This window comes from Mauremys mutica, chromosome 7 (genome assembly GCF_020497125.1).
Source record: "Mauremys mutica isolate MM-2020 ecotype Southern chromosome 7, ASM2049712v1, whole genome shotgun sequence".
Taxonomy (NCBI): domain Eukaryota; kingdom Metazoa; phylum Chordata; order Testudines; family Geoemydidae; genus Mauremys; species Mauremys mutica.
In genome coordinates, this window is record NC_059078.1 from 29,920,192 (window position 1) to 29,937,850 (window position 17,659).

The window sequence follows — 17,659 nt, forward strand, 5'->3', positions numbered from 1 at the left end:
CCTTAGGCAGGAAAGCCAGATGAGGTCACAGCTGGACCTTGTCCTTGTAGAATACCGTATATGGAGGCTCCAAAGTGAGGGCCTTAATCTCGGACACGTGCCTCACCGAGGTAATGGCTACAAGGAAAGCAACTTTCCACGACAGATGGGAAATGGAACAAGAAGCCATAGACTCAAAGGATGGGCCTGTGAGCCTAGAGAGGACCAGACTGAGGTCCCATTGGGGAACTGGAAGAGCCTTTCAAGAACCAGATAGACATCTCATGCGAGAACACCGATTTGCCCTGGACACACAGGTGGAAGGCCGATATGGCTGCCAAGTGCACCTTGATGGAAGAAAGCGCAAGACCTTGGTGCTTTAGGTGGAGCAGGTAATCCAGGATGGACTGAAGATGACCGGGTCTGGGAGATGCTACGCTCTGACACCTAGCAGGAGAAACACTTCCACTTTGCCAGGTAAGTCACTCTGATGGAGGGCTTTCTGCTTTCCAAGAGAACCTGCTGTACCTGACTAGAGCAGGCCTGTTCCTCTGGGTTCGGCCACACAGCAGCCAAGCCGTGAGGTGAAGGGAGGGAAGGTTCAGGTGCAGGAGACAGCTGTGGTCCTATGAGAGTAGGTCTGGGTGGCTAGACAGTGGCCATGGGGCAGCCACGGCCAGATCTATGAGCATGCCGAACCAGTACTGGCAAGGCCACACCGGGGCGATCATAATGACTTGCACCTTGTCCCTTTTGATTTTCGATAGGACCCTGCTGATCAGCGGAATCAGTGGGAATGCGTATATCAGACCCCCCACCCATGACAAGGAGAAAGGCATCGGAGTGGGCGCCCCTGACGAGGCCTTGGAGAGAGCAGAACTGATGACACTTTCTGTTCTTTCTGGTGGTAAACAGGTCCACACGGGGAGCCCCCCACTTCTTCAAGAGTACCTGGATGACCTCCAAGTGGAGTGACCACTCGTGGAGAGAGAAAAAGGACCTGCTGAGGTGATCCGCCAGCGTGTTCCAGATGCCGGGGAGATACAAAGCTTTCAGGTGGATCACGTGCTGGATGCAAAAGTCCCACAAGCAAAGTGCCTCCTGACAGAGCGCCAATGAGCATGCTCCCCCTTGCCATGTTTTCCTTCAACACCTGCACTACTCAACTGGACAACTGTGGCAGGAAGACACCACAGGCTAGGCAGACAGCTCTGAGCTCCCTGATGATTAAATGTAATGCCAACTCCTCTGGAGACCACGTCCCCTGGGTCCACAGCACACCGAGATGTGCTCCCTAACCGAGGACTGAGGTACTTCACAAACACAGAATACAAAGATAGTCCCTGCCCCTCCATTTTTTGTGGAGAAAAATCCACATGATCAGCCCCCCAAAGAGAGAGTGAAATATCCTCCAGCTACATATACCTACTTGGGATTTCTGATGCCCAATTCCTATTAATTTTAAACAGGAACTGGATTTCCAAATTCTTCTGGCAGCTTTTGAAGAGATCAGCCATGTGTGTGTTAAGATGGAATTCAAGGCCTGGAGTGATTGCTAATCACTGTGAGGAAGAAAGAGGAAGCATGTAGCTTAACTAAATGATGACTAATGGGGATATAGCCATCTATTTTCGAAGCATGTTAATCCTGAAGAAAGGGAAGGATTTGGGTGCAGTGCAAGAATCAGTAGGTGAAATTCTCTGGTCTATGTGATGCAATCCTCGTCCTTTTCAGATTGATGGCCTTATTCCAAGTCAAACAAATGTCTGACACTTCCTTTACCTTCATAGTAAGTGTATTGATGATAACCCTTAAAGTACTGGGGGGGGGTGTTTCAAGAGGTTTCATAAAGTTTAAGGTCAAAAGGGACCATTAAATCTATTCTGATCTCTACAGCACAGGCCAGTACATTTCACCCACATACACCTATATTAAGCCCAAAGACTAAACTGAGGTTACATTAAAGTATTTCAGCCCTCAGCAGGCTAAACTGCTGTGAGCCCCAAGCAGGGAACAGGAGAGACCCAGAGGCCATCAATGCCCGAAGGCCCTGCGATGGCAGGGAATTCTGAGATGAGCCATGCCCAGGGGATCCCAGCAGGCGACCTGCGCCCCATGCTGCACAGGAAGGAGCAGGTCGAGCAGTGAAGTAAGCCATCCCAGCAATAGCACTAGGTTTCCGTGATTCCATCCTGCACCTACCCCAGGGCTTTTGCTGGCATAGGAATGTTGCCCAAACACAAAAAGCACCACCCAACGTCCCCCGCAAGAGGCACAGCTATGGCAGAACTCTCTTGTGCAGGCCTCCTCTAGTACTCGCTTAACAGCTTACCTTGAAGGATCGGAAAGAGACCATGCAGAGCGACTACAGCTATCTCACTCTCCTGGGGGAAAGCCAGACCTGTTTGAACAGGAAGGGTTGGACTGGAAGAACCAGACTGAGGGGCAGCGGATCTGGGCTTTGCTTGGAGAATATAAACTGGTTCTGTTCCTGTAACTTAAGACAGGCCTTTCCTATGTACTTCTGCCAACGGTCAAGGGAGCGGTCTGAGTAGTGCCAGCAAAAGTCCGTAGTCTAGAATAAGGTAGAGCAGGGGTTAGCAACCTTTCAGAAGTGCTGTGCCGAGTCTTCATTTATTCACTCTGATTTAAGGTTTCGCGTGCCAGTAATACATTTTAACGTTTTTAGAAGGTCTATTTCTATAACTAAACTATTGTTGTATGTAAATAAGGTTTTAAAATGTTTAAGAAGCTTCATTTAAAATTAAATTAAAATGCAGAGCTCCTGGACCAGTGACCAGGACCCGGGCAGTGTGAGTGCCACTGAAAATCAGCTTGCGTGCTGAAGGCGGCACACATGCCATAGGTTGCCTACTCCTGAGGTAGAGTGTGAACTTAAAGCACAACAGCTATTCTAGAATAGCCCCCATGTGGACACTTCTTCTGAACAGAAGTTCCTTTTTCCATTTTAGCTCGAATCTAAATTCAAAGTGGAGCACATAAGAAGGGACTTCCTAGATTATCAAATCCCGTCTAGAATCCTGGCAGAAACTTATCCAGCTCCATCTTCAAACTAATCAGGGCATTTGTTCTCAACTGCTCCTATGGGGAAGCTGTTCCAGAACCTCCTTCCTCTGATGGCTAAAACCCTCCTTAACAGCCTGATTCCCGATCAGTTTAACCCCATTGGTTCTTGTGCTGAAATTGTTCTTTAGCTTCAATAGCTCTTCTCCCACCCTGGAGTTCTCCTCCCATGTATTTAGAAAAGGAGCAACCAGCCTTCACCTGACCAGGCTAAGCAAGCCTAGCTCTTTCAGTCTCCTCTCACAAGATCAGCTCTCCATTTCCCTCATCAGCCTAAGAACCGTTCTCTGTCCCTAGTCCGTTACACTAAACCAGAGAAAGGCACTCTTAAATCAGCATCCATAGAGGAAGCTATTCGGCAACCGCTATTGCAGTCAATTTCCTTGAAGAGATCTAAATGCTGACACTATTGCAGCATCGCCAACCCCCCGCGATTTTATCAAGAGTCGCGCAATATTTGCCATTTTCCATAAAGCCTCAGGCTCCCGGCATCACATAATTGTGTTAGAATGTCAACTTTTTTTTTAAATGAAAAGATAAGATACCAACCACCCTGCACAGTTCCAAGAAAAAACTTGAAACCATGACTCAGAACTGCCCCCTAAAGACTCAGAAACCAGAAGACAAAGACCCCAACGTTTTTTAAAATCTCCTGATTTTTAAGCCAGTCTCACACTATGGTCATGCTAGGGGGAGGGATAGCTCAGTGGTTTGAGCATTGGCCTGCTAAACCCAGGGTTGTGAGCTCAATCCTTGAGGGGACCACTTAAGGATCTAGGGCAAAAATCTGTCTGGGGATTAGTCCTGCTTTGAGCAGGGGGTTGGACTAGATGACCTCCTGAGGTCCCTTCCAACCCTGATATTCTATGATACAACATTTGCATCTGATCTGCAAACATGGTCCGTGGATATTTGCAGGGCTCTACACACTGGCAGGATTGATGCCCTCACAGGAGACCTGCTGAATATTCATTGTGTTGTCAGATTACCTGTGTAAATCTGCAATAATTTTCAAGCCCTTGACCTCTTACCAGTACAGTGTCTCAAGTCTTGCTGGCTTGATAAACAGCCCTCCCTCCCAATCACAGGGGCCTTTACACTGCCAAGTAGCATATGCTGTTCTCCATACTCAGTCATGCAGGCAACCCAATTAGTAACCAAAAAATTGCCAGCTATTCAAAGAAAGGAGAGTTCTAAAATGAAACAGATCTCAGCTTGTCTGGGACGGTAGATAACCTGAGTCAAACTGCTCGGGGGGGATGGGGAGGGGGGACTGCCCCTTGTGTAACCAATGCAGCAACACCTGCACAGAGCCTCAGCCAATTGCTCCTGGGGGGGGGGAAGGGACCTGCCCCTTGCGTAACAGACATGGCTATCTACCTAAGGAACTTACACAGCCCTCATTACTCTAGTATCTGAACACCTGATAGTCTTTAATGCACTTATCCTCGCTGCCCATGAGGTAGGGCAGCACTGTTATCCCCATTTTACAGATGGGGAAACTGAAGCATAGAGCAGACCTCCCGGGTCACAAAGGAGGTCTGCGATGGAGCAGGAACCTGAACCTGGATCTCTCAAGTCAGAAGCTAGTGCCCTAACCACTGGGACATCCTTCCTCCCTTGGAGGACTGCCCCTTTGGACCTGAGCAGCTGCCAAGGGCTTGAACGCTGAGACAAATGGGCTCCAGAGCTTGGACCTTTGAAGATAACGCGAGAATGGCTACATTGTGGAATTGTGGGCAGCATTTATCTAGTGGTTAGAGCAAGGGACCGGGTTCTCCTCCTGTTTCTGAGAGGGGAATCTTGTGGTTAGAGGACAGGTGAAGCTGGGAGTTAGGATTCCTGGGTTCTCTCTATAGGGAGGGAAGTGGGGGGCTATGTTTAGAGAATGGGTGGGGTCAATAAGACACCTGAACTGTATTCATAGCTCTGCCACCGATTCACTGTGTGACCTTTTCCAAGACCTTTCCGCCTCTCTGTGCCTCACTTTCTCCTTCTGCAAAATGGTGATAGCACTATTGGAGTACACGACGATCCTCAGATCAATCAGGCCCCACACTCTGATCAGACTCTAGCTCAGTTCCCCCCATGCCCATCTATCCAGTCTGAATAGGGTGACCAGACGTCCCGATTTTATACTTGTTTGTCCTGATATTTTGCCCTCCAGCGCACAGGCAGAGGGGGCTTGTGCCCCCCCACCCCACTCCACCCCGGCCCTCCCCCACTGGATCCCTCCCCAAATCCCTGCCCTGGCCCCGTCTCTTTCCCAAGCACAATGCATTCCTCCTCATCATCCCTCCCTCCCAGGCTTGCGCGAATCAACTGTATGGCGGCACAAGCGCTGGAGGGAGCGGGGAGAAGCAAGACTCGGCAGCTCAGGGGAGGTGGAGGCAGAGCGAAGGCGAGCTGGGGGGGGGGGGCGGGGAGCTGCCGGTGGGTGCTCAGCCCCCACCAATTTTTCCTATGCTCAGGTGGCTCTTGGTTTTTTTGGAGGTTTTTTTTGTTGCTCCACCAGCACACTCCCCCCCACCCCACGTCCGGATATTTCACGTCTCTCATCTGGTCACCCTAAGTCTGAACCACAAGGAGAACCAAGCTGGGCTGTCAAGGACTGGAATGCTGTGTATAGCTCAGGTCACCCATGTTCTAGAAAGATGACTCAAACTGGCTGGTTGCAGAGAAGGGCTCCCAGGCTGAGCAGGGGAGAGGAGAACTGATCTTACGCGAGGAGACGGAAAGAGCTGGGCCTGTTCAGCCTGGCCAGGTGAAGGTTGAGAGGGGATCTGCTCTCTGAAAATACACCGGGGGGGGGGTAAACCCAAGGAGGGAGAAGAGCTACTGAAGCTAAAGGAAAGTGTTGGCACAAGAACAAATGGGGACAAACTGTCCAGGAATCAATTGAGGCTGGAGATAAGAAGGTCTGTGCCCAGCAGAAGAGGGAGGTTCTGGAGCAGCCTCCCAGTACGAGGAGTGGGCGGCAAACACCCCACTTGCTGACTGGGATTCCATCAGAGGGTTGGCTGCGATAGCTCAGACCAGTCTCAATGACCCAGGAGGCTCCTTCTAGTCCTAAAATAAGCCCATTTTACTAAAAAATATTTCTGTCCCTCGGATCCAGGAAGCTTCCTCCAACTGTCGATCTTTGCAGCAGAGCTAATTCGAGTCATTCTAGCTCAAGCAACAGCGGCCACATTGTGAAATAACCCTTGAGTGGCTGCATCCGCACTACCCCCCGTGAGGTGCTAAGGGCACAGCCCATGGCTCTTAGCACAGCAATCACCTGAGCAACTCTGAGTTCTTTCCTAGTCTTCTTCTTAGTATATGTGCAATGTGCCTCAGGTGCCATGTGACCAGGATTCATTTCCGAATTTGGTCTGCTTCTTAGATCATTAGCTTCCCCAGCCCAGGCACGGTACTGATCGGGAGTGAGACAAATACTGATCCATGCCCCCCCTTTCCCAGTGAATTGTGGGAAAGCTTGTCTGGACACACAGAAGGGGGAAGACACTGGAGGACTAGTTACACTCGGGTGGCGTGAGCCTGTATCTACACTACAGAAAGGTCACAGGAAATAATCCCTACCTCTCAAAGCGCTTTACAGAGGTCAGTATCTTTACCAAACTTGAGGCACAGAGAGGGGAAGTGATTTGCTCAGTCACCCAGTAGGGAGTGGCAGAGCTGGAAAGACAACCTGGGTCTCCCGAGTCCCAGTCCAGTGCTCTAGCCACTAGACTACACTGCTGACAAGTTACAGTCACTTGTGTTTTAGCCCATCACCCACCCTGCACCAGCCATCTCAAGTTAAAAGCACCACCACATCTGAGCTAAGAGTTTGCGCACATGTGGGCTTAATTTATGTTAAACTCAACCTTTCGGTGAGGGCAAGCCCCCAGGGAAGCTGATCATAAAAACAAAGATCATTAAGATCCTTCATTCGCACACACCCCAGCACTGAAGGCCACGTTTCTGTGCAAGAACCTGAACTGCAGAGCAAGCATCCGCTTCAGCAGCCTCGCTGCAAGAGCTGCATTTCAGGGCTACTCATCAGCTGCTGTTCCCGCAAGGACATAAAGACGGTGCCAGCGGCAAGATCAAAAACGGTCTCTGCCATCACACGTGGAACAGGATGTTCCTACCGGCATGAAGGCTCAGAGCAATGTCTCCCAGCCGTGGAGAGCGGAGGCACTGGATTAAACAAGACGGGGCAAGACAGAACAGTGTGGGAAGGCGCAGGACTCAAAATCATGCGAGTAGAGCAGCCGACAGCTTTACGGAAGAGGCCCGTCCCAAATGTCCGCTGCAGCCAGTTGGACTGCCATTCTGGTTCTGATGGAAAAGTGTTAAGCAAATAGGAAGGCTCGGGCAGCATTTCCTGAAGGAGATCACACTCTGGATTTCTCCTGTCTCCCCAGAAGCTCTTCCCCCAACCAGATCCTCCAGTAGGCTGAAGATCCATGTTGTCCAGCCTCCTGTCCCTAACAGTGGCCGGCACCGCATGAGGGCCGCCGGGGGGGGGGGGCAAGTGGGGCAATTTGCCCCAAGCCCTGGGCCCCGCAAGCCCTGGCACAGCAGCGGTCCGGGTCTTCGGTGGCGGGGGGCCCTTCAGTGCTGCCGAAGACGCAGAGCAACTGAAGGGCACCCCGCCGCCGAAGACCCGGACCGCCACCGGGTGAGTACGAGCGCCGCAGCTCCCCTGCTTTGTCCCAGGCCCCCTAAATCTTCTGGGCGGCCCTGCATCACAAGAGGAACCCCACACTTACAGGATAAACTGCCCAAGAAAACGTTTCCTCTTGACTTCTAAAAATTAGAGATCAGTTTACGGCCTGAAGCATGAGGTTTTATCTCATTTCAGATTTATTGAAACAACTCTGGACGTTTTTGTTATAGTCAGACTAGAAATAAGGCACAGATTTTTATCACTGAGGGGGATTAATCATTGGAACAGCTGACCCAGGGACAGTGTGGATTCTCCATCACTTGGGGTCTATAATTCAAGACTGCACGTCTCGCTGAAAGGATCCACTCTTGCCCAACCTCCAAGCTGGGCTGGAGGCAGGAATGGCTGGGGGGGGATTCTCAGGCCTGTGTTATGCAGGCGGTCAGAATGGATGGCCAGAATGGTCGCTTCAAAAATCCAGGAGAGCTTGATTTTTTACACTACCAACCCTAGCACAGCATTAAAGCTAGCGTTTGCATTTAATATTGCCTTTACCCAATACAGACAAATACCATGAGACACTCGGGTCCCTATGTAATGTTGTGTTAGGAGACAGAGCCGGTTACGTAGTACAAATTACAAACAGATGCACCAATATTAACGTTTGTATTGTAGTAGTATCTGGAAACTAGCTGAGCTGGAGCCCCCACTGGGTGTGCATAGGCCCCAGCCAAGATCAGGGCCCCTCACCCCCCAGGTGCTGGGTGTCATGCTGATCCTGACAAAGATTGGGGGGCCCTGCATCATGCTAGACACCACACAGAGCCCTGCAAACTGAGATTGGGGGCTTTTCATCATGTTGGACACTTCACAGACCTCGATGGAAACTGAGGGGGAGCCCATCATGCTGGGAGCAACACAGACCCTTTGGAGTTCAGGGGAATCCTCCACTCTGCAATGTGCCACACAGACCCACCCTGGCTGAGACTGGGGGGTGGGGCGTTGTTCTGGGCAGCACCCAAACACATGGTAAGAGACAGTACCTGCTCCAAAGACATAAAAGATAAAGGAGAAGATGGAGGCACAGTGGTAAGGGAGCTAGTGAGAGACTTAGGATACCCAGGTTCAATTCCCTCCTCCACCAGAGATCTTGAGCATGTCTCTTAGTCTCTCTGTACCTCAATTTGCCCACCTGTAAAATGGGGATAACAGCTCTGCCCTACCTTATGGGGCATAATTATTAGTTAAACTGGAGAAGACTGGGATTAATACAAGAATCGAAAGGTGAATAAGGAACTGGTTGAAGGGGAGACTACAAACAGGTCATAGAGAAAGGTGAACTATTAGGCTGGAGGGAGGTTACTAGTGGAGTTCCTCTGGGATCGATCTTAGGACCAAATCTTAGTTAACATTTTCATTAATGATCATGGCACAAAAAATGGGCGTGCGTTAATAAAATTTGCAGATGACAAAGTTGGGAGGTATTGCCTATACGGAGGAGGACCGGAATACCATACAAGAAGATTTGGATGACCTTGAAAACTGGAGTAATGGAAAGGGAATGAAACTGAATAGTGCAAGGTCATGCACTTAGGGCCTAACAACAAGAATTTCTGCTATAAGCTGGGGACATATCAGTTGGAAGCAACAGAGGAGGGAAAAGAGCGGAGTATATTGGACAATCAAAGCATGATTACAAACCACCAGTGTGATGCAGCTGCGAAAAAGGCTAATGCAATGCTAAGATGCATCAGGCCAGGTATTCCCAGTAGAGATAGAGAAGTATTACCATTATACAAGGCACTGCTGAGACCATGTTTAAGAACAATGAATTCAAATGGATCAGGTGCGGAGAAGGGCTACTAGGAAGATCAGAGGAATGGAGAACCTACTTACAAGAGGAGAGTTAAACTTAACAAATCACGTTCCTGAATCAAATGAAGGCTGAGGGGAGCTATGATTGCTCTCTATAAATACAGCAGAGGGATAAACACCAGGGAGGGAGAGGAGTTATTTAAGGGCCAATGTTGGCACACACAAAAAGGATGCAAAAAGGCCACTGATCAGTTTGAGCTAGAAATCAGACCAGGTTTCTAACCATCAGAGGAGTGAAGTTCTGGAATAGCCTTCCAAGGGGAGTAGTGGGGGCAAAAAACCTAAACTTGTTTCAATACTGAGCTTGATAAGTTTACGGAGGGGATGGTACAATGAGACTGCCTACAATGGCATGTGGCCCTTCAGAGATTGCTTTTAGCAAGTATCTCCAGCTGCCAGAGATGGGACACTAGATGGGGAGGGCTCTGAGTTACTACAGAGAATTTTTCCCCAGGTGTCTGGCTGAAGGGTCTCAACCACATATTCAGGGTCTAACTGATCACCATATGGCCTGTGATGTGCAAGAGGTCAGACTAGATGATCATGATGGTCCCTTCTGCCCTTAAAGTTTATAAACGTGTTTAAGGGGAGCGGGAGGTTTCCCAGGCATTACAGCAATGCGAGGGCCAGGTAAATAGAGAAGTGGATGAGACAAACCAGCAGATAGGATAACTGGCAGATACTACAGTGATGAGGGGGTGGTCACATCAGAAAGATAGACAGACTTCTTAAGCAGTCAGGAGCTGCGACTGCAACACCCAGCATGACTGGGCTTGCAATCACAGCACAGCGACTGCAACAACGCTATGCCAGAGGAACACAAAAGCAGTCTTTGCAGATGGAGTCCCTTCCATTTTTGTTCACTACACGTCGTTACTGGGTTGTACAGCTCACAGTTGTGCTGGTATGTGACCCTCTGCCCCCCTTCGCCATTGAGCGGCGAGCTTAATTCTGAAAGCCAACTGTGTTTTGCTCCCGAGCACTGAACCACACATTATCTCATCCTCCGCCCCTTCTCACACAAGGAATGATGCAGCAGAAGCAGCCAGATGCAGACATGGAGGAGGAATCCTCGCACCTGTCCCCTGTGGAGGAATCCAAGGCAAGAAGGCTCAGCTGATCAGCAACAACTTGCAGCACAGCAGAAGTTACTTGTGATTGCAAAGTGCTCCTCCCATATGAGAGAATGCATATGGGGACTGCCTGTGTGCCTGCAGAATGCTACATTCTCTCTCTCTCACACACACACGTACGTATATGTGCCTGCAAAGCACTTTCCCCTACACGTGTGCGCAAAGTAATCCCCCTGCACTCTCATGTGAGCCCCTGCAAACTGCTCCCCACTACACACACCTGTGCCTGGAATAAGGTGACCAGAGAGCAAGTATGAAAAATCAGGATGGGGGTGGAGGTAATAGACGCCTATATAAAACAAAGCCCTGAATATCAGGACTATCCCTATAAAATCAAGACATCTAGTCCTCCTAGCCTGCGAAGCACTCCCTCTCCATGTGAGTGCGCGCACACACACACACACTCACACCTGCAAACTGCTCCCCACTGCATACATTTACTCATGTGTGTGCCTGCAAAGTATTCCCCCACAGATGTCCACCTGGCATGTGCAAATTGCTCCCCCATACACATGTGTCTGCAAACTTCTCCCCCTATAAATATCTTCCACAAGCCATTTAAAATCCTCCCTTTCACAGCGCCAGGTGCAAGGGGCGATATTCACAGATTCCAAAATCAGCTGATTGTTATGATCCTGGCTCAGAATTGCTCTGGCTTCACCCTGGAAGTCAAAGACGGGAGATCTACTGCCTCTCTGCCCACTCCAGTGCAGAGCGACTGATGCCAGAAACCCCAAGTTATCCCAAAGAATAAGGAGGGGAATTTCACAGAGGGGCTTCAAGATTGTTGTCCAGTGGCTCAGGATGACATTTGGCCACCACATGGAAGACACAAATATAGAAGCAAACTTAGCATGGGAGCACGTTGCTGAGGCAACAGCCTTTGTCCCCCAGGGAATGGTGCTGCTTCTGCCCCACTCTCCAAGATCCAAAACACACTTGCTGGATGCCACTCCAGATGCCGGCACTGATACCAGTGTGCCCTACTATCAGGCAGCACAACCTCTGCAGGCATCAGGTAGGATTATTGGCTCTCTAGGAGAGTTCAAATTACACCTGATGAGTAATCCTTCTTTGGCTCTCTGTGCCTGGATCTCAAAGCACTCTACAGACATGAAGGAAGCCGCAAAGTCTCTGGGTGAGGTTAGCCTTATCCCACCTTTTTACAGATGGGGAAACCGAGGCACAGGCTAGCCATGCCCAAGGTCACACAGCAAGTCAATGGTACACATGGGAACAGAACACAGGAGTCCCACTTGATCCCCACTTCCCTCAAGGACGTGGGAACAAAATCCAGGCTTCCTGACTCCTTGTTCTGCCCATTCTATCCTCTAACTACTAGACCTAGCTCCTTCTTCCAGAGCTGGGAACAGAACCCAGGAGTCCTGAGGGCCCCAGCCCACTGCATTAGTCACAGCACCAACACCTAGATGTCCTCAGAGATTAAATCACTATAATTTCTCTCAACTTTTACTACCCTGGTAAATCATTTATTACCATGACCCTTTAATAGCCTCACTAAGGGCTTACTCACCCTGCTGCCCCACAATCATTAACTGATCAATGTTTAAATAATTAGCTAATTAGCCTCTGATTGAAACAAAAAACTTTCATCAGACACCAACGGAAGACAAACTACATTGTAGTACAAGCCACACGGGCAAGCCAGTAAAGGGAGAGGGGCATACCGGGTACAGTCGCCATACACTGCTCTACAGTGATCCCTGCAGCCAGGATAAGCTGTCCTAACCCTGAAGCCAGGGAAATTGCAGACACATAATGCCTTAAAGGAGAACCCATTATGGGTATGACACAGAATCTACCAGATCAGATTCTTTGTTCTGGGTTATACAGAGCTGGTGGGATAATAGGGTTATTTTCCATTGAACATTTGGGTCCCCCCACACAGAAATTTAGATACCAACAAATATCAGCCAAAACCAGAAATAATTTAATTTGAAAGTCATATCATGGTGCCTCATGCTCCCATTCTCCACTATAGGCCAGCCTCCCTGGTCAGAGTATGTCTCCCATGATGCAGCAGTCTCCTCTCTTGCAGAAGGCAGGTGGTATATATATCACGGTAATACCTGGTCACAGTGCATCTTTGGAAAATGTAGTTCAGCTGCCTCATGCTCCCATTCCCCTCTCATGGCTGAGTTCCTTGGTGACTACATCTCCCATGATGCAGCACAATGTCTCTTCTTGAAGAGGGGAGGCAGTGTATCATGGCAGTCCACAGCCATGATGCATCATGGGAGATGAAGTCCAGCCAGGGAGCCTAGCAAACAGAGAGTGGGGAACCAAACTACAATTCCCATGAGACACTGCAGCTGCATTTCCAAATCAAAACATTTTAGTTTTTGGGCATTTGTTTTTTTGACAAAAAAATCCAAGCGTTCCATGGGAAGCAGACAATTTTCAACAAAAATTATGTCTAACCAAAAACTCACTTCTCCATTAACAAAAAAAAGTTTTGACAACAAAATTTCAGTCAGCCCTAGTGTTCTGCAGGAGGCCAGACTAGATGATCAGAATGGTCCCTTCTAGACTTAAAAACTATGAAGCCAACTACGGAAATAAAATTGGATCTCTGTTCTCTCTTTACAATCCAGCCTGAAAGGATCTTGTCCAAACGCTTTTTCTGCTTAAAATATCAGATCTTAGAACACAGCTTCCATTTTGCCAGAGGTCATTTTGGAAGACCATGCAGGGTGGGAGCTCTCTCAGTCCTTATCTGAGGGACTGAGTTGACTGAATGAAAATTAACCTCGTTTAAAAAAAAAAAAAAAGTCTTCATCCAGAATCAAAAGAGAGTACAGATCCTCATTTCCCTCTTAAGTAGGAGTGGGCCTAGAGCAAACAGCTGTGTGGTCTAGTAGGTAGAGCACTGGACTTGGCTTCAGGATTCTGTTCCCAGCTCTGCCACTAGCCTGCTGGGTGACTGTGGGCAAGTCGCTTTCCCTTCCCGTGCCTCAGTTTCCCCATCTGTAAAATGGAGCTAGAGATACTGACCTCCTTTGTGAGGTACTTTGATGTCTACTGATTAAAAGTGGTATAGAAAAGCTGGGTATAATTATCATCATCAACAATTACCCTCAAATTGCTATATACATGAGGCTGAGCATTAAGAACTGCACTACTCTTGCAGCCTGGGGCGCGGTCTGTGAGGATGATGCAAGATGGATGAGCTAAAGCCAAACATGTTCCTGTAGATTTGAGGCCTGCAGCAACTGGCTGTGCCCCCAGCCCCGTTCCATTCAGAGCCCAAATCCCTGACACAGCAAGATTGAGGTTAGAAAGCCACTGTCAGTTTCAGAGACAAGGAAGCAGCTGGGAAACCGTCTGGGAGGAAAGGCAGCATGGTGCTCCAAGTCAGCACTGCAAGGAGCAAAAAGTTCCTGGGGAAGATACAAAGCTCTCAGCTGGGCAGGGTGAGACCTGAGCGCACACAGCGATGAGAGGCAGGGAGGACAATCCGTGTCTTGGGCTGAAAAGGAGACTCACATTTTGTCACGGTAGAGGCAATGGGGGAAGCTGTATTGTGAGGAGAGCTCTTCCCACCATGCCATCCAATTCTGAGTTCATGGGGGAGCAGCATGATCTGGGGGCTGGGGGGTGTATGCTAGATTGGAACTAAGTAGACCTGGATTCTGTTCCCAGCTCTGCCACTGACCTGCTGTGTGACGCCAGGCAAGTTCCTCTCCCACCCTTTGTCCATTTAGACCAGGGGTCAGCAACCTTTCAGAAGTGCTGTGCCGAGTCTTCATTTATTCACTCTAATTTAAGGTTTCGCGTGCCAGTAATATATTTTAATGTTTTTAGAAGACCTCTTTCTATACATCTATAACAGGGGTCGGCAACCTATGGCACGCGTGCCAGAGACGGCACGCGAGCCAATTTTTAATGGCACGCGGCTGCCTGCTGGGACTCCGCGTGCCATTAGAAAACCTGCCCACTTGCCACGGGGTCCGCAGTCTCGGGCTGGAGCACCAGGCCGAGTGCACCAAGCCGCCCACCCCTCCCCTGCCTTCTCCCCTCCCCTGGAGCCCTGCCGCAGCGCGTGCAGCGCTCTTGGGGCCAGGGCTGCGCGCTCCCGCGGGGCAGCGTTTGGCTCCGCGGGGAGGAAAAGATGCTCCCCGCTCACCCGGAGCCCTGCCACCGTGCGTGCAGCGCTCTGAGGGGCGGGGCTGTGCGGGGTAGTGTATCTGGCTCTGCTTGGAGTCTCAAAGTAAGGGGTCCAGGGCTGGGGGGGGTGGATAAGGGGTGGGGGCAGTCAGGGGACAGGGAGCAGGGTGGGTTGGATAGGGGGTGGCTAGGGGTGGGGAAGTCAGGGAGCAGGGGGGTGGATGAGGCATGGGAGTTCTGGGGTCTGTTAGGGGGAAGGGGGCAGATAGGGGTCAGGGCAGTCAGGGGACAGGGAGCAAGGAGGGTCCTGGGAGGCAGTTAGGGTGGGGGGTCTCTGGAGGGGGTGGTCAAGGGGCAAGGACCTGGGGGGGTTGGATGAGTCGGAAGTTCGGGGTGGGGGGCTGTCAGGAGGCAGGAGTGTGGAGAGGGGTTGCGGCAGGCAGGGAGCAGGGGGAGGGTTGTATGGGTTGGGAGTTCTGGGGGTCCTGTCAGGGGACAAACCTGAAGGCTACTTCCAGACCCTACCTCCCTTCCCATTAGAGACCAGTACCTGAAAGAGGACACAACCAGTATGATCAATGGTCTCAACCATTCTAAGTGGTCCATAGGATCAGAGAATGGGTCCCATTGGGGAGAATGGCCTGTATCATGGGGGTTGAGAGGAGAGATCAATCCAAGGCTGTCAGGCATCACATCACAAGAGATCTTTCAAGATGTCCATGTCTGCAATCGAAACAGATGCCTGGTGTGACACCAGCAACCCCGGAGTGATAATTACCAGGCAATGAATCTTCACTAACTTAAGAGTTATGGCTGAGATCGTATCACACATGTACAAAGACAGCCCTAAAGGGCTATACACGCAAGAATGCTGCAGGTGAAAGCTTTGTTGGTATTAACCTTAACTCTGCCCACTCTGTACCCCCAAGCTCTCACAAAAATGCCCTAAAAGAAAAACACACCTGCGTGTCTAGTCGGGTATGCCAATGGGTATGAAATGATATAACCCACATACCCTCTTCCCGAGGCAGAGTCCTGTACTGGTATACCCTTATTATTAATTATTATTATTATATTACGCCTTCAGCCTTACAGCAATACAGACCAATTAACCCCGCCCCTGCACTACAAACTGTGCCACCCCAATAGAGACTAGTGCAGGTCCTATACACTACATAGCACAGCCCCATTTCTCCAACACAGAACATTAACCAAATACCACAGACTTGTCCATCCTTCCCAATATAGCCCAGTCTGTCCCCTCTCATTACAACAGCAGAAGACCCACACCCAGTCCATATTGAGGCATATAGACTGGTCCATATTGAGGCAACAAGAACTAAGGGTGACTCCATATTACAGGGATACAGACCCACTCAATCCAGAGAGATGGAATTGCTCCACGGTGCCAGAAGGCCAAGGACAGGTCTATACCAAGAGATAGATACTAGTCCATATTAAGGGGTAGAGACTCTAGGTCTGGGTCCACATCACAGAGTTACAGACCAATCTCAACTGGGGAAGGGAACCTGGGCCACAAGCTTCTCTATTTTCTAAGGGAGGTATAATTTATGAGAGAGGGAACTAAGCCAATTCTCACCAGAAGTTGTTCCAGTCCCTACTGGAAGATAGAGACACGTTAATAACGTGAGGGAAAGGAGATACAGACCAATCTCCCACAATGCTCCTTGCCACACAGTGCCCCAAAGGGCATTAGGGTGGTCACATCCAAACCCTATGGGGGGAGAAGAGAGAAAGGTTTGTAGTGGGCATCTGTGACTGGTCCATATGCGCCATGCAGCAGAGTCCATACTGGGCGGCAAAGGGTACCCTAAGATGGTTCCCTGAGAAGGAAATGTAGGCATTGGAGTGGTCTGTATTAGGGAGACCCCACAGTGGGTAGAAAGGAGGTGGGTTTGTATGGGACAGCTGGGACTGGTCCAGATAGAGCAATATAGCACTGGGGAATCCATATGGAGCCATACAACCTAGTACATGCCAGGAACAGGGGAGCCCAGCCCAGTCCTTGACAGGTGTGTTCATACAGCTGATATACAGCCTTGTTTGGGGATGGGGGAGGGAGAAGTCTGGACCAAACAAGGAGGAGGGAGAGTCCAACACTGGTGCATATGAGGGGATACAGCCTAATCCATATGGGGAAGGGAGGGAGGAGCTGGCCCATACCATAAAATAAAGCCCAGTGTATACAGGATGGGAGCAACTGGAATATACAGTGAGGAGAGGCCTAGCCCTGGTCCATATGGGACCATACAACTTGGTCCATCGGGAAGGAGCAGGAGATGGTTCATACGGGAGGGAGCCCAGCCCTGGTCAATACAGAGGATGGAGAGAGTTCATCCCTGGTCTATGCAGGAGGGGCTGGTCCAAATTCTGGAGGTGCAGCCCTGATCCATACAAGACAATAAAGCCCAGTCCATAGGTGAAGGAACTAGTCCATATGCAGGGATAGTCCATATGGAGAGAGTAAGGGCTGATTCATATGCAAGGGGAGGGAGTGTCCAGCCCTGGTCCCTGCGGGGGGAGGGGAGGGCTGTTCCATACAGGGGAGAGGGGCTCCAGCTCCAGTCCATACAGGGCAGAGGGGCTGGTCCTTACGGGGGAGAAGGGGTCCAGCCCTGGTCGATGCAGGGGGAGGGGGTGTCCAGCCCTGGCCGATGCGGGGGAGATGGTCCATATGGGGGTGCCGGGGCCCCAGCCCTCCCTGTCCCAGCGGGTCCCTCTTACCCCGCGGCACGTCAGCCGCTTGCTCCCCAGCTGTCAGGTACCAGCCACCGCAACTTCC

At 50.3% G+C, this 17,659-nt stretch overlaps 1 protein-coding gene across 3 annotated transcripts in view; it reads right to left on the reverse strand.

Annotated features, from left to right (window-relative positions):
- PC (pyruvate carboxylase) overlaps positions 1-17,659 on the reverse strand; it is a 229,762-nt gene extending 212,103 nt beyond the window's left edge. For 2 of the 3 annotated variants that reach the window (XM_045023189.1, XM_045023191.1), the window contains exon 1: positions 17,602-17,659. The gene's annotated coding sequence lies outside the window, so the exon portion shown is untranslated. Of the gene's footprint in view, positions 1-16,456; positions 16,587-17,601 lie in introns of those variants that run through there. The other variant, XM_045023190.1, reaches the window with a different exon arrangement.